The 23,240-nt window shown below is 45.1% G+C and overlaps 1 protein-coding gene across 1 annotated transcript in view; it reads right to left on the bottom strand.

Annotated features, from left to right (window-relative positions):
- Nucleotides 1-2,286: 2,286 nt before the first annotated feature.
- The window catches only part of MFAP3L (microfibril associated protein 3 like), a 68,585-nt gene continuing 47,631 nt past the window's right edge, over nucleotides 2,287-23,240 (bottom strand). The window contains exon 5 of the mRNA XM_032635511.1: nucleotides 2,287-2,570. The gene's annotated coding sequence lies outside the window, so the exon portion shown is untranslated. The remainder of the gene's footprint in view (nucleotides 2,571-23,240) is intronic.

Genomic DNA, 23,240 nt, shown 5'->3' with positions numbered 1-23,240 from the left:
CCCTCACACAGAAACGAAGACCCAACACAGCAAAAATAAATAAATAAACTCCTACCCCCAACATCTTCTTAAAAAAAAAAAAATTAGTCTGAGGGCTTCCCTGGTGGCGCAGCGGTCAAGAGTCCACCTGCCGATGCAGGGGACGCGGGTTCGTGCCCCGGTCTGGGAAGATCCCACATGCTGCGGAGCGGCTGGGCCTGTGAGCCATGGCCGCTGAGCCTGCATGTCCGGAGCCTGTGCTCTGCAATGGGAGAGGCCACAACAGTGAGAGGCCTGCGTACCGCAAAAAAAAAAAAAAAAAAAAAAAAAAAATTAGTCCGAGTTCCTACACAGCCCTAGCAGTACTGCAATTTAATAAACGACATCGATTACCACCTATGTTATGTGTCTCAGTACAACTACGGATTTCATACAGCGGTGTTGTGAGTTCATCTCCACGTCTATGATGAAATCTTGAGCCACTATTCCCCATAGTAGAGTGCAGGTGGCAGATGGAAGGTCCCACAACTGCTGGGCTAGAGGGCTCAGGTAGCCTTGTGAGTGGGCTGCCGCTGGTAGAAGGCCCTCAGCATGTGCTCTCATCCTGGAGTTCACCTTTCGAAACCCCAGAGAGCCGGAAAGCCAGAACCAGAATTTTCCCGACTCCCTTGCAGCTAGGGTTCTGGATGTGAACACACTGCAGCGTGAGACCCACCGTGGAAGGTGAAGAGGAGCAGAGGTCCTCTCTGTGCTGCTGAGACGGCTGCCGCGCTGGGTCAGGGAGGCGTGGGGGTTTACGGCTGGACTCAGCATCCCAGTGTGTAGCCCTCAGTCCAGTGAGGATGGGAGGCGTCCGTGCTGGGAGTGGAGGTGACAGCAGGATCAGCCTCTGGTCTCTGAATCTCACCTATGGAGGTAAGTCTGGTAGCAGCTCTCCAGCTACTCCTGCACTTGGCTGTGATTTTGGAGGTGCCCAGTATCCTGTATGAAATCGCATTCTGCTTGAAAACTTGGACTGCGGCTGTTAAAACCCCACTAAGGACTCAGTCAGGCTACTGAGCTGGACTCTACGTGGCTGCTTTGGGCTCTCCTCGGGGACATAGGAAGTTTTCCTTGACACATAATAAACATTTATTAAACGCACTGCTTGTCCAACATGAAAGGGCTTCATTGAAAGATTAACTAATATGTCCTACATTAAGCAACTTACAGTATTTTAAAATCTCTAAATACTCCAGTTTCTCAAAATATAAGACACACATGGAGGATACAAGATGATGAAAACCTAGTTCTTTTTTTAAAAATAAATTTATTTTTTATTTATTTTAATTTTATTTTTGGCTGTGTTGGGTCTTTGTTGCTGCACGTGGGCTTTAGTTGTGGCGAGCAGGGGCTACACTTCGTTGTGGTGCACAGGCTTCTCATTGCAGTGGCTTCTCTTTTTTTAAAAAATTTAATTTTAATCTTTTATACAGCAGATTCTTATTAGTTATCCATTTTATAGATATTAGTGTGTATTTGTCAATCCCAACCTCCCAGTTCATCATACCTGCAGTGGCTTCTCTTGTTGTGGAACACGGGCTCTAAGAGCGTGGGCTTCAGTAGTTGTGGCATGTGGGCTCAGTAGTTGTGGCACATGGACTTAGTCGCTCTGCGGCATGTGGGATCTTCCCGGACCAGGGATCGAACCCATGTTCCCTGCATTGGCAGGTGGATTCTTAACCACTGCACCACCAGAGAAGCCCGAAAACCTAGTTCTTAATGAGACTGGTGGTCTCCAGAGGCGGGGGTAGGTGAAATGGGTGGAGGGGGTCAAAAGGTACAAACTTCTAGTTATAAAGTAACTAAGTCCTGGGATGTAATGCACAGCATGGTGTCTACAGTTAATAAACTGTGCTGCATATCTGAAAGTTGCTGAGAGAGTACACCTTAAAAATTCTCATCACGAGAAACAAATTCTGTAACTGTGAGATGATGGATGTTAGCTACACTTAACTGCGGGCACCATTTCACGCTGTATATGAATTGCGAATCATTAGACTGTACACCTGAAACTAACACAATGTTCTACCTGAATTATACCCAAATGTTCTACCTGTCAATTATACCTGAATTTTAAAAAATGTGGGGACTTCCCTGGTGGTCCAGTGGTTAAGAACCTGAGCTGCCAGTGCAGAGGGCATGGGTTTGATCCCTGGTCAGGTAACTAAGATCCCATATGCTGCATGGCTAAGAAAGAAAAAAAAAAAAAGCTTATTCAATAATAAAGCTGTTTAAAAAAAAATTGGTTTAAAAGAAAATAAATAAATGTGTAAAAAGCTTAGTTCTTACCCCAAGTGAGAGGGATACAAGGCATATGGCTCCTCACGTCATCTTAAAGCACCAAGAGACAACATCTGCAGTTACTTACATCTGTCCCTGGAAGAGGACCAGATATCCCCACCGCCGCAGACTTTGGACTTGGCCACGTAATGTGCTTTGGTCAACGGCATGTGCAAGAACCAGTTGTGTATCACCTCCAAGCAGAAGGTGCAGAGTCACTGTGAGATTTCACCAGTCTGCCCAGGTCCCAGAATGGGAGAACGCACAGTCTGCAATGTGACAAGAGTAAGACACCTTTACTGTAAGCCAGAGACTTGGGGGTTGTTTGCTCCCGCACAGAAATAGATTAATACCCTAGAAGAGAAGAACTTCGTTTTACTGGCAGATTTTGAGTAAGTATTCTCAGAGTGGGTGCGATGTCAGGTTTCCTTCGAGGTGTAAGTAGGATTTCAGGGGACAGAGAAGGAAGCAGGCAGGGTGTATGTTTATATCCAAAGAGACAGATGTGGGAAAATGCAGGTGGATTGGGGAAGAGGGCGGAGAACAACGAGTAATCGGATAGATCTAGAATCTCTGGTGCGAATGGAGCGGAGTGGAAGATTCTTTCAATCACATTCAGAGGGACTTGAACATCACGGTCAGCAGTCAACACTTCTCAAAGTGGACAGGGAAGGCCATCTCTGGAGGAGGGAGCAGTCAGGAGATAGCCCGAGATTTAAGAACATTTATGGGCTAAAGGAAATGGGCCAAATCAGAGGTAATACCGGAAGATACAAGAGAGGAAAACTGGGATCAAAGATGGAGCCTTGGAAAGTTTTTCTGAAATCAGTAAAGAAAAACAACAAACTGATAATGAGAACTTTGGAGGCGGAGTGAGTTCACACCAGACAGCCCTGATCCCAGTGAAGGGGGTAGATTGTGGAAAGTGAGTGGGTGGAATAACCTTGTTGGGGGGAGGGGACGGCCATGGCCACAGAGGAGGGAACAGCTTCAGAGGCATCACGTAACTTGTCACCAGGATGGTGTAAATTACGTGGACCAGCAAGTACAGTACCTAGAAATCTTCCTGGCACACAGTTCACTGGTGCTCAGGAAATGCCTGACCCCTCTTTGGTTTTCCTTTATGTAATTTACCAGGTCCTTGAATATGGACGCTTTTCAGGCCGGAGCCCACAGGTCATTATGTCCTCTCTCCGAGGCCACCACTTTCCATCTGTGCTGTCGCAGGTGTCGCCCACGCCAGAAAACCCCACCGTGCACTCTTCATGGCTCACAGGCTGGCCTCCCCCCATCAACCCCCTTCTCAGAGTCAGTGCTGTCAGTTTGGGGTAAATTTCATGCACAGTCTAATCTCAGCACTTTACAGGCTTGTTGACTCACGTGGCTTCTTGCAATTCTAGTCACAGGATTAGACACTGGAGACGTGGCAAACTTGGTTTGCAAGTAGATGCTGCATCAAAGATGTACCTCAAATCCAACAAAATAAATGAAGCCGGCACGAATCTCCTGCTTGGCACTGAGCCGGGCTGGCAGGGATTCCTCCCGGGCACAGCACGGAGGAACAAGTGAACAGCGGCTCCCGACGCAGCACCGGGAGTTCTAAGCTGCAGAGTCGAACCAGTTCAGCTGCTAACCCGACAAAAACTTGGTGTGAATATACATGTATATGCTACATTTCTGTGAGAGCACAGAACACGCGTCTATAAATAGTCAGCTGAAGCTGGCAGTGACAACAGAAGCTCTGTACTTTCTTGGCTTACTGAACTGCACAGAAAGACGGAACGCTGTGTGAGCCCTGCTACGGGAGGGGTGTGTACTCAGCCCACCGTGGAGGAGTCTGCTGAGAACGTGACGTCAGACGCCAGGGCCAGCTCTCGGCCGTGTTCTGGGCTAGTTCAGTGTGACGGCTTCAAGGAGGGCTTTGAGCTCAGGCAGGAAGGAGGAAGCGTTTCTCTAAGCTGGTCTAGGTTAGAGAAAAGCCCAGTAAATACCCAGGTGCTGGCAAGGCAGGGGTGGGGGGAGTCCAGGGGAACCAACACTCACGATGTGTGTGACGTTCACATGTGTCACACGGATGCGCAGACACAGCTCTGCATCCGGTGCGTGCGCTTTTGAGAACTCAGAGTTTCAGGCACTGGGCAAAACCTTCCGGTGATTATAAGTTATATACAATAATTTGATTACAAATTAATGTAACATTTTTTGACGTCTGTACCCTCTAAGGAACAGTTTATTCAACATGCATCTTGGGTATCTCCCAAGTTTGAGGCACCGTGCTTGGTGCCAGGAACAGAAAGATGAGTAAAGCAGGGTTCCAGTCTTTGGGGAGCCTGCAACCCAGTGACGAGGATTCTGCAGGGCTGTTGAGTGTTGTAACATTGGCATATACAAAGCCTTTGGGACTCACAGAAAGTTGCTCCAGTCCCTTTTGCTGGATGATAATAAATTAGCCCGGGACTTAGTGGCATAAGGCAGCCATCGTATTATTCTCACGGATTCGGTGGGTTAGGGATTTGGAGAGGCACGGAGCATGGAGGAGGGGGCTGCCTGTGTTCCACCGTGTCTGGGGCCCTACCTGGAAACAGGATGACCAGGTCTGCCCACCGGGTGTGTACACATGGCCTCTGCAAAGAGCTAGGCTTCCGCACAGCTCCAAGGGGATGAGTTCCAGCCAACAGGGTGGAAGCCACATTGTCTTTCAGGGCCCAGCCTCATAAGACACCAGTGTCTCTCCTGCCACAGACTCTGTTGGATGAAGCCTGCCCAGAAGCAAGAGGACGGACGTGGACCCAAACTCTCAGTGCGGGGAATGTCGAAGAATTCTGTGGCCATTTATAAAAACTGCTGTGGGGCTTCCCTGGTGGTGCAGTGGTTGAGAGTCCACCTGCCGATGCAGGGGACACGGGTTCGTGCCCCGGTCCGGGAAGATCCCACATGCCGTGGAGCGGCTGAGCCCGTGAGCCATGGCCGCTGAGCCTGCGCGTCCGGAGCCTGTGCTCCGCAACGGGAGAGGCCACAACAGTGAGAGGCCCGCGTACCGCAAAAACAAGCAAAAAAAACTGCTGTGAAGAGAGCACCTTCCTAGCTGGGGAGTCAGGGAAGGCTTCACGGAAGAGGTGACGTTTGGGCTGCATCCTGAGGAGTGGAAGTTTGCCAGGAGAAGTGGCGAGGGTGTCAAGAACAGCATCCCAGGCTCACACACCCATGGGGACACAGAGGTAGGAGAAGGAGGAATCCAAGGGGGGGACCACGAACAGATCAAGCATCAGAGGAAAATCAGTCTCACTGCTCTCCCATTCTCTGGATACATCAAGCGTCGGAACTGCTAACTCAACTCAACCATTGCTCACTGATCCTTAAACCAGGTGCATTGCCTTGGGAAAGTGCCGTGGAGCAGGTGGGTTTAAAGTCAGGCTTGAAAGTGAAGGGACAGCTGTTCTTTAGCAAACACCTAGCACGTACTCCCTGTGGGCACCAAGGACAGGGCCGTTTCCACTCACTCGATCCTCACCACCACCCTACAAGGCGACTCCTGTTACTACCTCGCTGACAGATGGGGAAGCTTAGGTCCAGAGAGGTGGGGTTACCTGCTCAGCTGGCCAGGGGCACACCTAGGATTCAAAGCAGGTAGCCTGACCACAGAGTCTGGACACCTGACCCCTGCACGGGGCCACCCCTCAGACAGCTGGGGCAGAACAGAGGCTGAAACTGAAGGCCACCCTGGGAGATTGATCTGTGTGGAGACCAGAAGCCATTTAGGGCCACCTGAAACGGCAAGGAATGTGATCTAAACTGTGCGCACACAGCTCACACAGCTGGTTCTGGGCTGATCCAGATAAGACAAGTGTTCTTCATTGTTCGCTAAAGCTCGCGTGCCCGGAGAGAGTACTTTCTGGTCCAGCACTTCTTCTGATCTCTCCAATGACGATGTAAGAGTCTAGACTCTGGAAGAAACCAGCAATGGGGCTACCCCACGGGGTCACGGGGCAGGGTCTCCCAGGCGAGGTCTTAACCTACATGGGATGTTTTAAGGCTAATCTAGAACAAGAACAAGCATATTCTGTGGTTTGACTCGCAAAGATAAAATGCAATATATTACGGCAGTTTAATTTCCCCATCAACTCAGCACTGTTTTTACCGCCCTGAGCTGTGGTTGACCTAATGCCTTGCTGTGCTGTGTGGTGCCATTTAGATGCACAGGCTGCCATCAGGACAGACAGCATCGCGTGGGCAGAAGGTCTGAATGAAAACACCACAATGTTATCATCCCTCAGGTACTTAGTATAGAACCTAAGATGCACAATGGTTAAGAAAGTGGTGGAGGTACACTGTGACCTCAGGAAAACGGTGGGAGCAGCTGGCAGCTCAATTCCGGGTTCTGGGGAAGCGCTTTTAAATGGACATTGTGCTAATCTCATCATCTTCTATAAAAAATTTAGACCGTTTACTTTGTGATGACTTTACACGTTCACTGAGATATATTAGGAAGTGGTAGGAATAATAAAAACAACAAAAACCATAATATCAAGCCCTTGGCTCAAAAACGTCCTCCAAGCAGACTCATGCAAAAAGACCAGGGCAGGTGAAGTGGATCATTTTGAAATTGAAGGTAGTTTAAAGGATCAAATCAACAGTTCTAGAATTTGTGTACAGTCTAAAGGCATGACCTGGGAGGGAAGTCAGGCTTGTTTTGACAGGAGGTGTGTGATCACGAGGCTGGGACCAGAGCTGTGTGCCCTCAATCTCATGAATCACCTCTGGTGAGCTTCAGTGGACACACAAAATATGTAGTTTTGCTGCACAGCAAAGGAAACCATAAACAAAACGAAAAGACGCCTATACACTGGGAGAAACTATTTGCAAATGATGAGAGCGACAAGGAATTAATTTGTAAAATACACAAACGGCTTATACACCTCAATATCAAAACAAACAAACAAACAACACAATCAAAAAATGGTCAGAAGGTCTAAATAGCCATTTCTCCAAAGAAGATATACAGATGGCCAAGAGGCACATGAAAGATGCTCAACATCACTAATCATTAGAGAAATGCAAATCAAAACTACAATGAGGTATCACCTCACACCGGTCAGAGTGGCCATCATCAGAACATCTACAAACAATAAATGCTGGAGAGGGTGTGGAGAAAAGGGAACACGCTTGCAGTGTTGGTGGGATGTAAATTGGTGCAGCCACTATGGAGAACAGTATGGAGGTTCCTTAAAAAACTAAAAATAGAGCTACCATATGATCCAAGAATCCCACTGCTGGGCATATATCCAGAGAAAACCCTAATTCAAAAAGATACATGCACTGCAAGGTTTACAGCAGCACTATTTACAATAGCCAAGACATGGAAACAACCTAAATGTCCATTGACAGATGAACGGATAAAGAAGGTGTGGTACATATATACACAATGGAATATTACTCAGCCATAAAAAAGAACACAATAATGCCATTTGCAGCAACATGGATGAAGCTAGAGATTATCATACTAAGTGAAGTAAGTCAGACAGAGAAAGACGAATATATGATATCACTTATATGTGGAATCTATAAAAAGAATACAAATGAATTATTTATAAAACAGAAACAGACTCACAGACTTGGAAAACAAACTTATGGTTACCAAAGGGGAAGGGGAGGGCGATAAATTGGGAATTTGGTTTAATAGATACACACTCCTATATATAAAATAGATAAACAACAAGGACCTACTGCATAGCACAAGGAGCTGTTCAATATCTTGTAATAACCTGTAATGGAACAGGATCTGTAAAAGAATAAATATATATAACTGAATCACTTTGCTGTACATTTGAAACATTGTAAATCAATTATACTTCAATAAAAAAAAGTCTACACAATTATTCAGCCTTAAAAAGGAAGAAAATTCTGATACATGCGGCAACATGGGTGAAACTTGAAGACATAGGCTAAGTGAAATAAACCAATCACAAAAGGAAAAAACAAAACAAAATGAAAAAACCCAAAACACATATTTTTGGCGAGTTTTCTAAAAAGTGGTTAATTAAATAAATGACTCTAAAAACTATGCTTCCTGCATGGATGGAGGGATGGATGGATGGAGGGATGGATGGATGGATTTCACTAAATGCCTTTCTCTCTAAGTGAAATGACCTGCGTGGTCCCCTACCTGACTTCCTGTCCCAAACTCCAGTGGCAGCAGAAACAGAGACATCAAAGCACCTAGTACTAGTTTGTCAACCAGACCAACAGCCAGAAAAGCAGTCTCCTTTTTCTCTTTCTTGAGCCCATTATACATGTTTTCTGGTGCAGAGCAAAAGCGAGCCAAGAATACCCATTTGTATGCCACAAGCCTTCTGCACAGACTAGACATTCACACACACTGTAGCCGTCTCTTGGGGAAGCTATGAGAATATTCGTGGATTTCTAAGCTGTCATTTCAAAGACACAGTTGTGGGAAAATGGCTCTACAAGTATTAAAGCATTCATGCTTTTGTGGCATTAAGATGACATGAAAAGATGTCATATTCTCTTCTAGACTTGAATCTACTAAGTACTTATTTGGGTCTATATTATAGACATTGAAAATTTTCTTTAGAAAGTCTTCTTGCTGACAAAGCGAGGGTGTCATTAGCAATGCAATATCAAAACTTCCACTTAGATGGGCCTAAAGTCCACATAAGAGAGAGTACCAAGTGTTCCTTTTTATTTGTAAGTTATCTGATAACAAGGGTTGAAGAGGGTGTATCTCATGCCCAGGGCATTTAAATCATTGCTGTTCCCCAGTATTTACTCTCCAAGGTTTTCATGCATATTAGAACTTGGCTACTAACATGGTTATTCATGCTGAAACAATACAATGGGATGTTTAGAAAGAGAAGATTATTCAATCGGCTGAGTTTTGGGAACGAGTTTGTTTTACCTTCCAGTCTGAATTGCTTACAAGAAAGTGAGACTATTTTTGGATTCCTTTTTATTCTATGAATGTTAGGTCTATTGAAGCTCTTTGATTCTTCTACCTTGTTGCTTAGAAAACATTTTATTAGATACTGTCAGTGCTTCAATCTGATTTAAAATGTTACTCTTCTCTGTCACTGAGAATGAACTTGTGCTTTGCCATTTTTCCCAGTCACAGCCTTTTAAGTTATTTATAGTTGTTAATATTTTATTGACACAAGAATGCTAGGTCAGAGTGAGCCAATAGTTCTGGCCTTTCTATTTTAAGGGCATTGGTTGGGGGTTGGTCTGGAAAGTTTGTGGCAGGCAGACACAGGAGTGATGGGGTGTCCTCAACATCCTTCATCTCTGACACTTAGAACCTAAGAGGTGGCAGGTAGATTCATAAACCCCATTTCAGATTCTTTCCAGCACACCCGCCTGGGTCCAACTGCCTATCATCTGCCTGAAAATCCCACCATTGGTGATATTTCTTTGATGTTGTTTAAACAGTTGTCAGATTCAAACTTACTTGGAGATTCACTGAGTAGCTGGATGAACATAAGGCCTGGAAGAAGTGTGGGCTGAGACAGGACTCTTGAAAGCAGGGGCATCAGGAAAGGGGGGGTGGGTAGGGGGGGACTCAGGGAAGAAGGGAAACTGACAAAAACAAAGATCACAGTTTTAATTGGGTTTAATTTGGCCCAATTTCCTCAAAGAGCTACTTCACAAAAGAGTTAATTAGGCCAGTAACTCATGTTAAACCTGAACTGCTAGTCTGGAAAAACACAAATTCTGCCTTTAAAAGTAAGACCCGATTCATACCTTCTGAATAATGAAACAACTATATTTCAAATTAACGTATCTGTATTCTGTCCACTAACAGAGAGGAATTTTATGTGGCTTAGAATTGTTACCTCAAGACTGGAAGCTTATTTAAAAACCAAGTGAAAGAAAACTTCCCAACGATCACTTCCAATTAAATATGCACACACACTTCACCTTTATACGGTGGTCCCTGTACGTCATGCTCTAAAGATAAAGGGCACTGCCAACTTACACAAATGACTTGACGATCCTGACTGAGATACCTGTGTAACAGGTAATTCTCACTGTTTCAGAATCTCTCATCCTCCGGGGTGATTAGCTTCAGTGTTACAACCCTAGACCTAAAATAATAGTAGCTATATCCAATACCAATGTTTTTTAAGTAAAAAGCTTGTTACCATAACATATACAGTAGATCAGACTTCCTGGAAATTTCAAGTTTTATGGGTGAACTGACTAAGCTTAAAAAAGGATGCTTCGTTCATTTATGAGAGGCTTTCTAACTGAGCCTAATAGGGGCACAAGCTGGGAAACACACTGAGTTGAGCAAGCCACCTCCCTAGAGCTGTCAACAGACAATTCTTTTTCAGACTGGGAGGTCTTAGGACACTGGGAGCTATATATACTATATATATATTACTATACTATACTATATTAGCTGGGAGCTAATAGGGGCACAAGCTGGGAAGAAAATATTCAAATGGATTGTAATTTGATTATGCCAATATCACTTCTGAAGACAAAGAGAACTTCGCCATGAGTCAGACAGAAGAAGCTAATAATAACTTAATGTGGAGTTATTATTTTTGCCCATAAGCATCTGGGTGGTTGAAGCAATCTGATTGTATGATTAGGCACGAGTCCAATCTGGAGAAATATTTTGGTCTAAAATAGTTACGTGGGAAACCATTGGAAATATGTCTCAGCTTCTGAGAGATTTCAACCCGGTGAATCAGTACATTTTTACCCTGATATTTCATTTTTATATGCCATTGGTAAACAAACACACAAAGAAACAAACAAACAAAAAAGCATGTTCCCCAGAATTTTATGTTAATGGCCCAAATCATGGCTGATAATATTATGTACCTCAATACTCTGGGGATCTTGTGATGTTTGACAGTTATATTTGCTCACTGATCCTTAAGACAGCTGAGAAGTACAAGGTAATGGCAAGATGCTATTTCCAGACAAAACTTGGGCCATCTCAGTGGAAAGCTAGTCATAAATAATACATCTAGAGATAGATGGGATTCAAAAACCAGAGCCTCCCTACAAAACGTTGCCCTTTGTATATGATAACTTCAACTTTCAAATTTTAAGAATAGTCAAACTCTACAGCATGTATTCTTAATTTCCTTTCCCCACCCCCCCCTTTTTTTCTGTTGTTTCAACTGATGACCAGTTTCAGTGTCCTACGACCTACCAGTCTGAAAAAGAATTGTCTGTTGATAGCTCTAGGGAGGTGGCTTGCTCAACTCAGTGTGCTGACAAACTGAAGATGGATGGAGCTTTCAAATCTGGCTGGGACATCTGGGAATGTTTTTCTCTTTAGCAGCAAGATGCCAGATCAGAGGAAAGAAAAAAAAAGAATATAATTTGTACAGACCCAAGGTTCTATGTTTATAAAGTCTATGAGCCGATTTTAGGGATGACAACAGTTATAGGAAAGTTTTAGATTCAGAGAATTCAAGCCTTTTCCATGTCTATATGGTCAATTAATTTACAACAAAAGAGCCAAGAATATAAAACGGTGGGAAAACTGGACAGCTACATGCAAAAGAATGAAACTGGACCCCTGTCTTATGCCACACACAAAAATCAACTCAAAATGGAGTAAACACTTGAATGTAAGACCTGAAACCATAAAACTCCTAGAAAACACAGGCAGTAAGCTCCTAGACACTGGTCTTGGCAATGATTTTTTGCCAACAAAAGGAAAACATAAACAGGTGGAACTGTTTCAAACTAAAAATCTTCTGCACAGCAAAGAAAACCATCAACAAAATGAAAAGGCAACTATGGAATGGGAGGAAATATATGCAAATCATATATCCGATAAGGGGTTAATATCAAAAAATATTTTAAGAATTCATAAGACTCAAGAGAAGAGAAAAAAATCTGACTTAAAAATAGGCAAAGGGCCTGAATAGACATTCTTCCCAAAAAAGACATACAAATGGCCAACAGGCACATAAAAAGATGCTCCACATTACTAATCAACAGGGAAATGCAAATCAAAACCACACACAGTGAGATATTGCTTCATACCTGTCGGAATGGCCATTATCAAAATGACTAAAAATAACAAGTGCTGGTGAGGATATGAAGAAAAGGGATCCCTTGTCCATTGCTGGTGGGAACATAAATTGGCGCAACAACTATGGAAAATGGTACGGAGGTTCCTCAAAAATTTTAAAAGAAAACTACCATAGGATCCAGCAATCCTACTTCTGGGTATTTATTCAAAGGAAATGAAATCACTATCATGAAGAAATATCTGTGCCCTCATACTCACTGCAGCAGTATTCACAGTAGCCAAGACATGGAAACAACCTAAGCATCCACTGACGAATGGATAAAGAAATCTATACATCTCTATCTATAAATATGTATGTAATACATATATACATACTATACATATATCACTATACATACATACACACACATATGTGTGTGTGTGTGTGTGTGTAATGGAAAATTATTCAGGCATAAGAAAGATGGAAATCTTGCCATTTGTGACAATGTGGATGGAACTCGAGGGGATTATGCTAAAAGAAGTAAGTCAGACAGAGAAAGACGAACATGGTATGATCTCATTTATATGTGGAATCTAAAACAAACAAACTCATGGACACAGAGAACAGATTGGTGGTTGCCAGAGGCGGGGGTGGAGGGTGAGAGAAATGGGTGAATGGGGTCAAAGTGTACAAACTCCCAGTTGTAAAATAAATAAGTCCTGGGGATGTCACGCACAGCACAGTGACTATAGTTAACAACACTGTACATACATGAAAGTTGCTAGGAGAACAAAATTTAAAAGTTCCCTCACACGCTCAAAAAAACTTTGTAACTAGGCGAGGTGATGGATATTAACTTACTGCGGTGGTCATTTTGCAATGTATACATACACAAAATAATTACGTTACATACCTTAAACTAATACACTGTTATATGTCAAGTATACCTCAATAAAACTGAAGGGGAAATAAAGTACAGTAGAAAGTCAGTGAAATATTATAAACACCCCATGTACTCCAGCAGAGTGTCAGTGTATAAAGGAAGGTGCCATCACTTACTAAATACTCCCTCTGCCATTATTTATTAAATTCCCTCTCTCTACACTAAAAAAATTAGACCTAAACGTAGGACTAGAAACTATAAAACTCTTTGACATACCTTATAGCAATATTTTTTTGGATCTGTCTCCTAAAGCAAAGGAAATAAAAGCAAAAATAAACAAAGGGGACCTCATGAAACTTAAAAGCTTTTACACAGCAAAGGAAATTATTGACAAAATGAAAAGATCTACCGTGTGGGAGAAAATATTTGCAAATGATATGACTGATAAGGGGTTAGTATCCAACATATATAAACAGCTCACACAACTCAACATCAAAAAAAAACAACCCAATCCAAAAATGGGCAGAAGACCTGAACAGACATTTTTCCAAAGAAGACATACAGATGGCCAACAGGCACATGAAAAGATGCTCAACATCGCTAATCATGAGGGAAATGCACATCAAGGTATCATCACATACCTGTCAGAATGGCCATCAACAAAAGGAACACAAATAAACAAATGTTGTTAAGGATGTGGAGAACAGGGAATCCCCCTACACTCTTGGAGGGAATGTAAATTGGTGCAGCCACTGTGGAAAACAGTATGGAGGTTTCTCGAAATATTAAAAATAGAACTACCATATGACCCAGGAATTCCACTCCTCGGTATATATCTGGAAAAAAAAAACAAAAACAACTAAGCGTGGGGACCCTGCCTGTTCACTGCCGGTTTCCAACACCCAGAATATGGCAGACATATGAGTAGGCAAGTAACAACATCTGTTAAATGAACAACAGTGGTCATGATGACCATCGTTGTTATGTGCTGCAGTATTGTATTTTGATATCGGTATATTGATATATATTCTTCATGTTGATTTATAAGAACGTGGCTAGAGAGGAATGGAGAACAGTCCAGCCAGCAAGTGGGCCAGGGTGTCCTGGATAACCTGGTAGCGGTAGTTTCTCTATGACCCAGCGAGTGTAGACAGGGTGGTCTATTACCCTGCTTCTAAGAATAGGTGTCCAGGCAGTTGGATTTGGAGAGTTGGGCATGTATTTTTCAGGCTTTCATATTGCCCGGTGATGGCCAATGCACACATCTTCAGGTTGACATGAAGACGCCAAGAGTTCAGTTCTGCACGCAATCTTCATGCTACCCACGCCTCACACATGTATCAGCCACCCCCTCATCAGGTAAGAAAAGTCCCGGAGGCATGACAAACAGAAAGGGAAGCTGGATTCACGTGCAAATACTCTCATGAATTTGAGGACGATGGGTTTAAACAAACCCGAGACAGTCTGATGTATCGCGATGCTTGTATCAAGGGAGTGTAAATGGAACATCAGAGGCTGCGGCACTTCTATTCTGAACCACAGCATAATGACCATTTAGGCATTTGTGACAGAATCAACGACTCCACTTTTCTGACAAAGCCTGCCTGTCCGCTGTCCCCACGGGCTGCCTTCTCTCTGCTCCCAAGAGAGCATTTAGAACCTGAAGCCCTTTCCCTGCACTGGGTGACTGTGCTCGTTGCAGAGCTGCCCGTCCCAGCCAGCCTGGCAGCCCGAGTCCCACATCCTCCTAAGAAGAGCGCCAGCTCCCTGAGGGTGTAGAATTCCCTGACAAACCATGGCTGTGGCTGGAGGACTTGATTCCGAGTGGTCCTCGTTTCTATGGCTACGAGACTTCCCTGAGTGGCAGAAAATAAGGGCAGATTGCTCTCAATTTCTCAATACATTGATGTAAAATGTTAAAAGAAAATCCACCCTCTAGCTGTTCATCCTCTCCCTCTCCACCTCCTACCACTGGCATTACAGCGAATGCCACTGAGGCCTCCCAGCCTCCATCTGCCTCTACTGCCCTCCTTTCTAATATAACCCTGGTTTTGCTCAGGCCTCCTCACCCCTCTTCATAGCTGACGTGGTTAGATTTCAGGCGAGACTGGCCCTGTCCACGGGGGGTTCATCATGGTTGATATAAGCCAGGGACTCCTTTAGGGACAGACATTTCACTCAGTCCAGGGAAAAAAAGAGATGTGTGACCAGCTCAGCTGGGTGTACTTCTGAGAAAGCCTTCCCTTCCTTAAAACAAACAAAACGAACAAACAAGAATAAGAAGAAATGGCCCTTTTGTATTTTCTGTTTTTTTCTGTTTTTGTATTTTCTGTATTTTCTGTTTCCGAATGCCGAGTGTGAAGGGTGATGCGGGTGATTCCTGCTTTTCCACCTGGAGACCATGCGGGAAGCCAGTGAAGGTCCAAGGGAAATGGAACTGTTGGAGGCTGGATAAAACCTCAGTACTTAATTATGCTGATGATTTAATCACCCTGAGAAACTCTCCACCGCCAGAGCTCTTATCAGGTGAGAGTACAAAAAAAAAAAAAAAAAAAAAAAAAATCCTAACGTTGCTTCAGTCACTTTGAATTGCGTTTTCTACCTTCCTGGCAGCCCAAGGCACCCTAACTAAGCCGCGTGACTCTGCTGTTTGCTCAACACGTCTTTATAAACCCCTGGCTTGGGGACTTTGGAACAACAGTAGGATTTTCTAGTAACGAAAACGTCAATATATCAAATAGATGAGTCTCTACCTCCAACAGAAGACAAATCACTGATTCTATTGTTCAGTGTTGTTTGTATCGTATTTTCAGTTTACAAAGCGCCATTGCACACTCTCAAGTCCTGCCCTGTGCGCAGGTCCAAGAACAAGCAGGCACTTCCTAACTGCAGAGGTACCAAGAGAAAGCAGTGGTCAAACTACGTGTTTATAGACACGTATCTGTCGATCTCAAGCAGCCGGAAAGGACTTGCAAAAATCACAGCAGCAATGGGTGTAACTGTTCCAAGTGTTCGATTTTTCTTACGTTCTCCTCCCCGCTTCTCTGATGACAATGTGATTCTCTTAGCCATCCAGGCTTAAAACCTCCAATTTATTTCTGCTTCTCCTACCCTCTTACTCCAGAAACTACTGTGGCCAAGCCCCCGACGAGGCCCTCAGAAACATCTCTCAGGTCCAGGCAGATCACCCTGTCGTTCCTGCCACTCACCTGGTTCAGACCCTCATCAAGAGCCTCTGAAACCCCCATGAGGGGCTTCACTCTCTCCCGAGCATCTTTCCAAAGCAGAGGTCTGTCCTGTCCACTCTGCACACTGGCCTTCAGGAGACCTCAACCCACGTCTCCCCTGCGCCCCGCGTTCCCCACTCCAGCCGAACAGACGGCCCTCTGGGCCCTTTATTGCCTTCACCCCTCACCTCACATCCAGTCAGTCTCCATCTGCCCAAATCCCAACTACCCTTCACAGATTATCTGAAATTACTATTTGTTTTTCAATTTAATTTTTATTTATTTATTTTTGGTTGCATTGGGTCTTCGTTGCAGTGCGCGGGCTTCTCATTGCGGTGGCGTCTCTTGTTGTGGAGCACGGGCTCTAGGTGCACAGGCTTCAGTAGTTGTGGCACGTGGGCTCGGTAGTTGTCGCTCGCGGGCTCTAGAGAGCAGGCTCAGTAGCTGTGGCGCACGGGCTTAGTTGCTCCGTGGCATGTGGGGTCTTCCCGGACCAGGGCTTGAACCCATGTCCCCTGCATTGGCAGGTGGATTCTTAACCACTGTGCCACCAAGGAAGTCCCCTGAAATACTTTTTTCAAAGTTCTCCTGATTTCTCCCAGTCGAAAGTAGGGCATTCCTCCTTGACTTTAAGGATGTCTCTATCCATAGGGCATTTATTACTTTTTTTCTTTTACAAGATTCACTTTTAATGGATTTGATAGTCAGGTGCAAATTTGAGCATTATACACAAGAGCTGATGCTTCTATAAAGCTATGTCTGTTTGAACAAGAACAGACTTGCAAAATACAACATAAACCTGAACCAACTAGATTTTTTTCCTGCAAGTTATAATATTCTGATCAAATAAAATTCTTGCTTCCCCACAGGTGTAGTGTTTCCTTACAGGGCACAAGGAATGGTATCTTAGATGCCTGACCACAGTTCTAGGCATTTCTTGAGAGCTGGATTAAGTGGATTTATGCATCACAGTACATAATCAGTTTTATCTACAGAGCAAAAACCTGTCTTCATTCTGGCATCTCTCTTTTTTTTTTTTTTTCTCAGCGGCCATGGCCCATGGGCCCAGCCGCTCCGCGGCATGTGGGATCTTCCCGGACCGGGGCACGAACCCGTGTCCCCTGCATCGGCAGGCGGACTCTCAACCACTGCGCCACCAGGGGAGCCCCATTCTGGCCTCTCTTTAACATTAAGTAAGGGTTTTTACCAAGAACGGGGTGTTGCTAGTTCTTCCTCTTGTAATGAGATCCGTGCTGCTCTGGAGTTTCACACTCCATGATCACTAGTAGCAGAAGACAAACATCTGAGGCATGTGTTTCACAACGATGTTGCAATCTAATCTTGCGCTACTCTTTTCGATCCCTAAAATCTCTGATGGTGTGCCACCTTTTCTCCAACATTTATTACTTTTGGAAAAATCATCTACTGTAGATATTTACTACACACCTTAAGTACTTTCTAAAAAGTTTTAAGGACAGGAACCAGGTCTTGTTCATTTTTATGCTCTTGGAGCCTACTGTTTCCTTGGCCCTTACAAACATCCAATAAAGATACGTGTCTGTAAACACACAGTTTGACAGAACTGCTTTCTCTCGGTCCCTCTGCAGTTAGGAAGTGCCTGCTTGACCTTGGAATTGCTCACAGGGCAGGACTTGAGAGGGTGCAGTGGCGCTCTGTAAACTAAAAGGAAGTTGAATTATTAAAGAGGGACTGGCTTTCTGTTGAATCCTGTTTTGTGTGTCCAAACCTTATCATCATCTGATTAATTAAAATGAAATAAAATTTTGCAAAAAAAATAAAGGGACATTATTTGGTTCAGCTGGTCACTAATTAACTGTATGAGGGAGAATTCTTTAAGGGCTGATGAATGCAGAATCGTATTAACTGCAAAACAGGATAGATACCTTCGTTTTCTATTTCAGAGAGATTCTTATTAATCTGAAAGAGTTTGAATAACATACATGCTTCAGGATTATTCCCCCAAATTTATAAGCACTTTTTGGCCTTTCACCTGAAGATTATCACTTGAACTTTACAAAAAATGACTGTTTTGCTTTACTGAAAAACACCACTTTCAACGAGTCAAAAGATTATGTGTACCAATATCAACATGAAGGATGCTTTTAAACAAGCAAATGCCTATGTCTTCGTTGGGCAGACTTCTCTACTGATCAAGGCGATGTCCTTGTCATGTGTAGGCACCACGAGACGATGAGGTGCATGTTACCTAGTGGGCAGTTAACACCAGGACTTCCTGTTGGACCCCAGGAACCTGTACTCAGCTAATTTGCAGAAAAGAAACGCACCACAGACTCATGCTGGGGGAATTCTGAGACACATCTAGGCTTACCCTCCACGTTTTCTTATGCTTATTTTTTCCCCCTACTATTTAGATTAAATTTAATACACAGTGTAAAACAGAAGTAGACCCAGAGGTTATCAGATCAGGAAAACTGTCGAGTAAATAAACCCTATTCATGTCCATGAACTTACTGCTTATTGGGTAAGAAGATGATGTAACTAGATACCATAGTAGGATTTGTTCTGACTCACTTAAAGGACAGGTGACGAAGCAAACACTTGGTAATTGGTAAAACTGAATTCCTGCGTATTTAATAGGAGCAATTAAGATTTTATTTGCACAATATTCGTACAAAAGTAAAAACCAACTGGACCCACCTTTAATCCGTATCAGGATGGAACAGGTCCTTTATCGGGTGGAGATAAAGAAATCAAGGGCAGCTGAGACACACAGCGAAGTAGAGAGAAGCGAGTCACAAAGGGTTCAGAAGGATTTCTACCCTATAATTAATACCTAGAGTCTAGCCTCTTGTGACTGCAGATGCCAGGAAAGAGGATTTACAGCGAGGTTGGGCAGGGCTGATGTTACATAAGCAAGTAGGCGCCCAGTCACCCTGCCGGATGCCGGGGCAGTGGACAGAGCTCTGGGTCTGGGCCCTTCTCCGGTCTGGGCAGCAGCGATTACAGAACGAGGCTCCACAGGGGAGTGGGACAGAGTGGCCGCCGTGGACCCCAGTGGAAATGTTCCCCCGTTACTGCCTCTGGATGGTTACTCAACGTTCGGATGGGAGGGTGGTGTTAGGACCAAGACAGAGACCTGGATGACCTGGTGGCAGGTGCGTTTCTGTCCAGGTAGATGCCATGGAGGTGGTGACAGGGGTTCTTATAGGTCAGATCTCAGTCCCCCCATGGCAAGACCGCGTGTGTGCCACGTGTTGATGTGGTTCTGCTATTGGAAGAGCATCCCCTTGATCTTCCGTAGTTACTGTTTCTGAGAGGGACCAGGAGGGATCACAGCCCTGGAAGAAGCTCTTCTTCCTCCTTGTCTGCCTCTGGTTGCAGGGGGTGCTGGGGCGTGTGTGTGTGTGTGCACGTGTGTGGCGTGATGGGAAAGTCGGGCTCATGGCACCTCAGCAGTTTGCTATACAGGGAAGCAGTTCAGGGCCCAACAGCTCGAGGCCTCTCAGAAGGGTCTGCACAGTTCCCGAGGTCAAGGGTGAACAGTGATGATGATGCTCTGATGGTGGTGCCGGGGCCAGGGCCAGGGCCGGGGCTGGTCAGTGGAGGGAGGCTGGGGAAGAGGGGAGGCTGGGTTTGTGCGGCCCGGCCTAGGACAGTAAGGAGGAATCAGCCCTAGTGGAGGGCAGCTTGGCCGGATCCCCTGTGAAGTTTGGAAGGAAAGGTGGAATTGAGCAAGTAGGCAGGCTGATCTTTCAAAGAGCCTGGTGAGCACCGGGGCGGGGGGAGGTAACTCACAGCACTGGAAGCAGTCGCTGTTTGGACGTGTTTATGTGCCTTAGTAGCGGTACATGGTGACCAAGAGTGGCCGGAGGGGACCAGAGGTCCCCAAGATGGAAACACGAGAGCCGGTGAAAGCCTCCACCTCCTGGGCTGCATGCTGGGGCCTCCTGTGTGAGCCTGAGCCCAGCCCCTCCCCAGGAAGCACCTGACTTCAAGACAGGAGGAAAACACAGGTGCTCCCTGCCCACCGGGGGCTGAGGTCCCATGACAAGACCAAGATGGAGGGGAAGCTGGGGAGGAAATGACGGTGACCCCTTGAGACGAGGCTGCAGCTGCAGAGGGCCTTCATCTCCCCAGGAGGGCGGTGAGCGGTGGCCCTTCACAAACCCCGGGCACCGGCTGCACCAAGAAGCCCTCGTGGGCGATGCCACAGCACGCAGCTCAGCGGCAGCACACGTGTGAGTCGGGGTGACATGCCTGTTATGTCACATCCTGTCTCTCCTCAATCCTGAAATAATTCCCTCACTTAACGAGACCGGTTTTCCTGCTCCTACAATGAGGCCCGTGGGCAGTGCTGCCCTGCTGTGCCCTGAAAGCAATTCAGGGGGGTACACACCCCTGGTTGTTCAGGAACATTTAAACCCATCAGCTGTGTGTGGGTTCATTTTCCACTGGGGCTGGTCTGCCCTGGTGAAGATTTAAGGAGAGGGCAGCTTGGGCTCGAGGAAGGGGATTCTCCACTAGAACTTTGTTGTTTCTTTTGAGGTAAAAGAAACTTAGAAGGGGGCCAGGGCAGCCTGGGTGGTTAAGCACTGACTTGTCCCCGGGATGCATGGACCGTCCCCACCAGCATCTGAGCTGCAGAAAGGATGCGGTTTTTATTCTGCTCAACCTTTCAGGATCTGAAAAGTGCCCTCAGAGAATACAACATGAAATGACATAGAGGTGATTCCAGTGTCACTATTCCTTTCTGTTGAATTCACTGCAGGTTTCTAATTGTGGAAAGCTGTCTCACCAAGACACCACCAGAGTGGACGGAAGACTTTTAAACGGCTCTTTAAAAAAATATATTAGGTTAAAGTTCGACAAAAAGAGAAGAGTTATAATCTACTCCTTGAAAAAGAAACCTACCCCATCCTGTGATGGGGGGAGTCTGTTCAAGTATGGTTTTAGGTTCCAAGAGATTCTTCAAAGTGTACTTTTTACCCTTCACTGGGCCCTATGAATGAAGACATTTAATCCAATATCAATAAATACTAATTAGCTAGAAGATTTGTTTTCATTTAATTAACATTTACTAAAGGCTAGTAATCTTTACGCTTCTGTAGGAAGCATTGTGGGGATACGGACATGATTGCTGTCTGCACAGAGCTCACGGTCTGGTAGCTGTAGATTCTCTTATGCTCTTGGGAAAATGACTTTTTTGCTTAGAACATGGGATCATCTGTTAGGCTACCCTGCCGGTAAGACAGGGAAGAAGAAGGGTGTGTCTTGTTATGAAGGGGAAACCAAAGAAAAGACTTAAGGGTTTATGCAATCATATATCTGATAGGGGACTTGTATCTAGAATATAATAAAAAACTATTACAATTCAACAACAATGACAAAAAGACTTAAGGGTTTACCCAGCTTTACCTAAATACTGTTTGATATGAAAAATGACAGGAAATGTTACATCCCACTGCTGATGAATGAGCATATACAGTTTTGTAAGGCTGTGAAATACTGCCTATGCGGAGGAAACAGAGCAAAACTTAGGTGGTACAGAATAAATCTGAACCTCATAGTCAGTGCATGGTGTGCACATCTCGTGCTTAGTCCTGAGTTTCGAGTGGGAAATACAGAACAGCAACTTTACTGACGTGGCAATTATGACAAAAACATTCTTGAACTTGATGGAGACACATTTTTGAACTGATGGAGACAAAGTATCCTAATGTAGCACACTCAAAATAAATATTTGAAAGAGGCTTCAATGTTGCTGTTTAACGGAAAGTCTGCCCTCCACTATCACTGGGAATCATTTCTTAGTAATGGTTTAATAACCTGAGTTTTGTAACAGGACCCTACTGATTAGCTTAGCACAAAATGCTTCAGCCGTTGAGGTTCGTGTCACCGAGGAGACAACCAGGACCAAAACTGGAGGGGTTTCTTGGCTGGAAATTAGATAATGAGTATAATTTTTTTTTTTTTTTTTTTTTTGCTGTACACGGGCCTCTCACTGTTGTGGCCTCTCCCGTTGCGGAGCACAGGCTCTGGACGCACAGGCTCAGCGGCCATGGCTCACAGGCCCAGCCGCTCCGCGGCATGTGGGATCTTCCCGGACCGAGGCACGAACCCATGTCCCCTGCATCGGCAGGCGGACTCTCAACCACCGTGCCACCAGGGAAGCCCAATTTTCTGTAATTTTAATGACTGATTCACACAAGCTAATGCATTTACCATTTTCCATATTTTAAAAATTCACTTTTACCTGGGCACAGCTGCCCCTGGCTAACAGCATGAAGGAGAGCTGTTTTTCAGTTTTCTCCTGCTTCCAAGAGGTCAGCGTCCAGCTTCAGGCTGCTCAGGACCTCCGGCCAGGGCTGGTCTCCTGGAAGTTCCGTACCCTCCTCAACACTCCTGGGTCCTGGGCACTCGGATTTCAGCTGGTTGTTAGAGTCATAGGAGCAAACCAACCCACGCTCTGTACCCATAATGCCTGGTGGAAGCCAAATGTGATTACGAGTCCAGGGCATTTGCACGGTAGAACAATATTACTTGGAAGAATCCTTTCACGGTGCCTTTCCAGCGGCTCCAAATGAGGACCCTTCGAGACTCCTCAGATGCCCCTGTTCTGGAATCTGCCTCCTGTGCCTTCCTGCGTCGGGCAGAGGATCTTTTCCTCACCACTGTGGCCGGCTGTCTTAAGTTCAACACTTGAGATGCTTTCTTAATATAACGTCAGAAGTGCCAGGTACCTCATCGCGACCTAGGGGCTGGCACTTACCTGCCCGTCCCGTCTTACCCAAGGGAGCGGAAAACAAGGCTATCGAGATCCCCAGCATCACAGGGGTTGTCTGAGCCTTT

Source organism: Phocoena sinus, chromosome 6 (assembly GCF_008692025.1).
Source record: "Phocoena sinus isolate mPhoSin1 chromosome 6, mPhoSin1.pri, whole genome shotgun sequence".
In the NCBI taxonomy this organism is placed as follows: domain Eukaryota; kingdom Metazoa; phylum Chordata; class Mammalia; order Artiodactyla; family Phocoenidae; genus Phocoena; species Phocoena sinus.
Note: the sequence above shows the minus strand (reverse complement) of the source record. Positions and strands in the feature narration are given on the sequence as shown.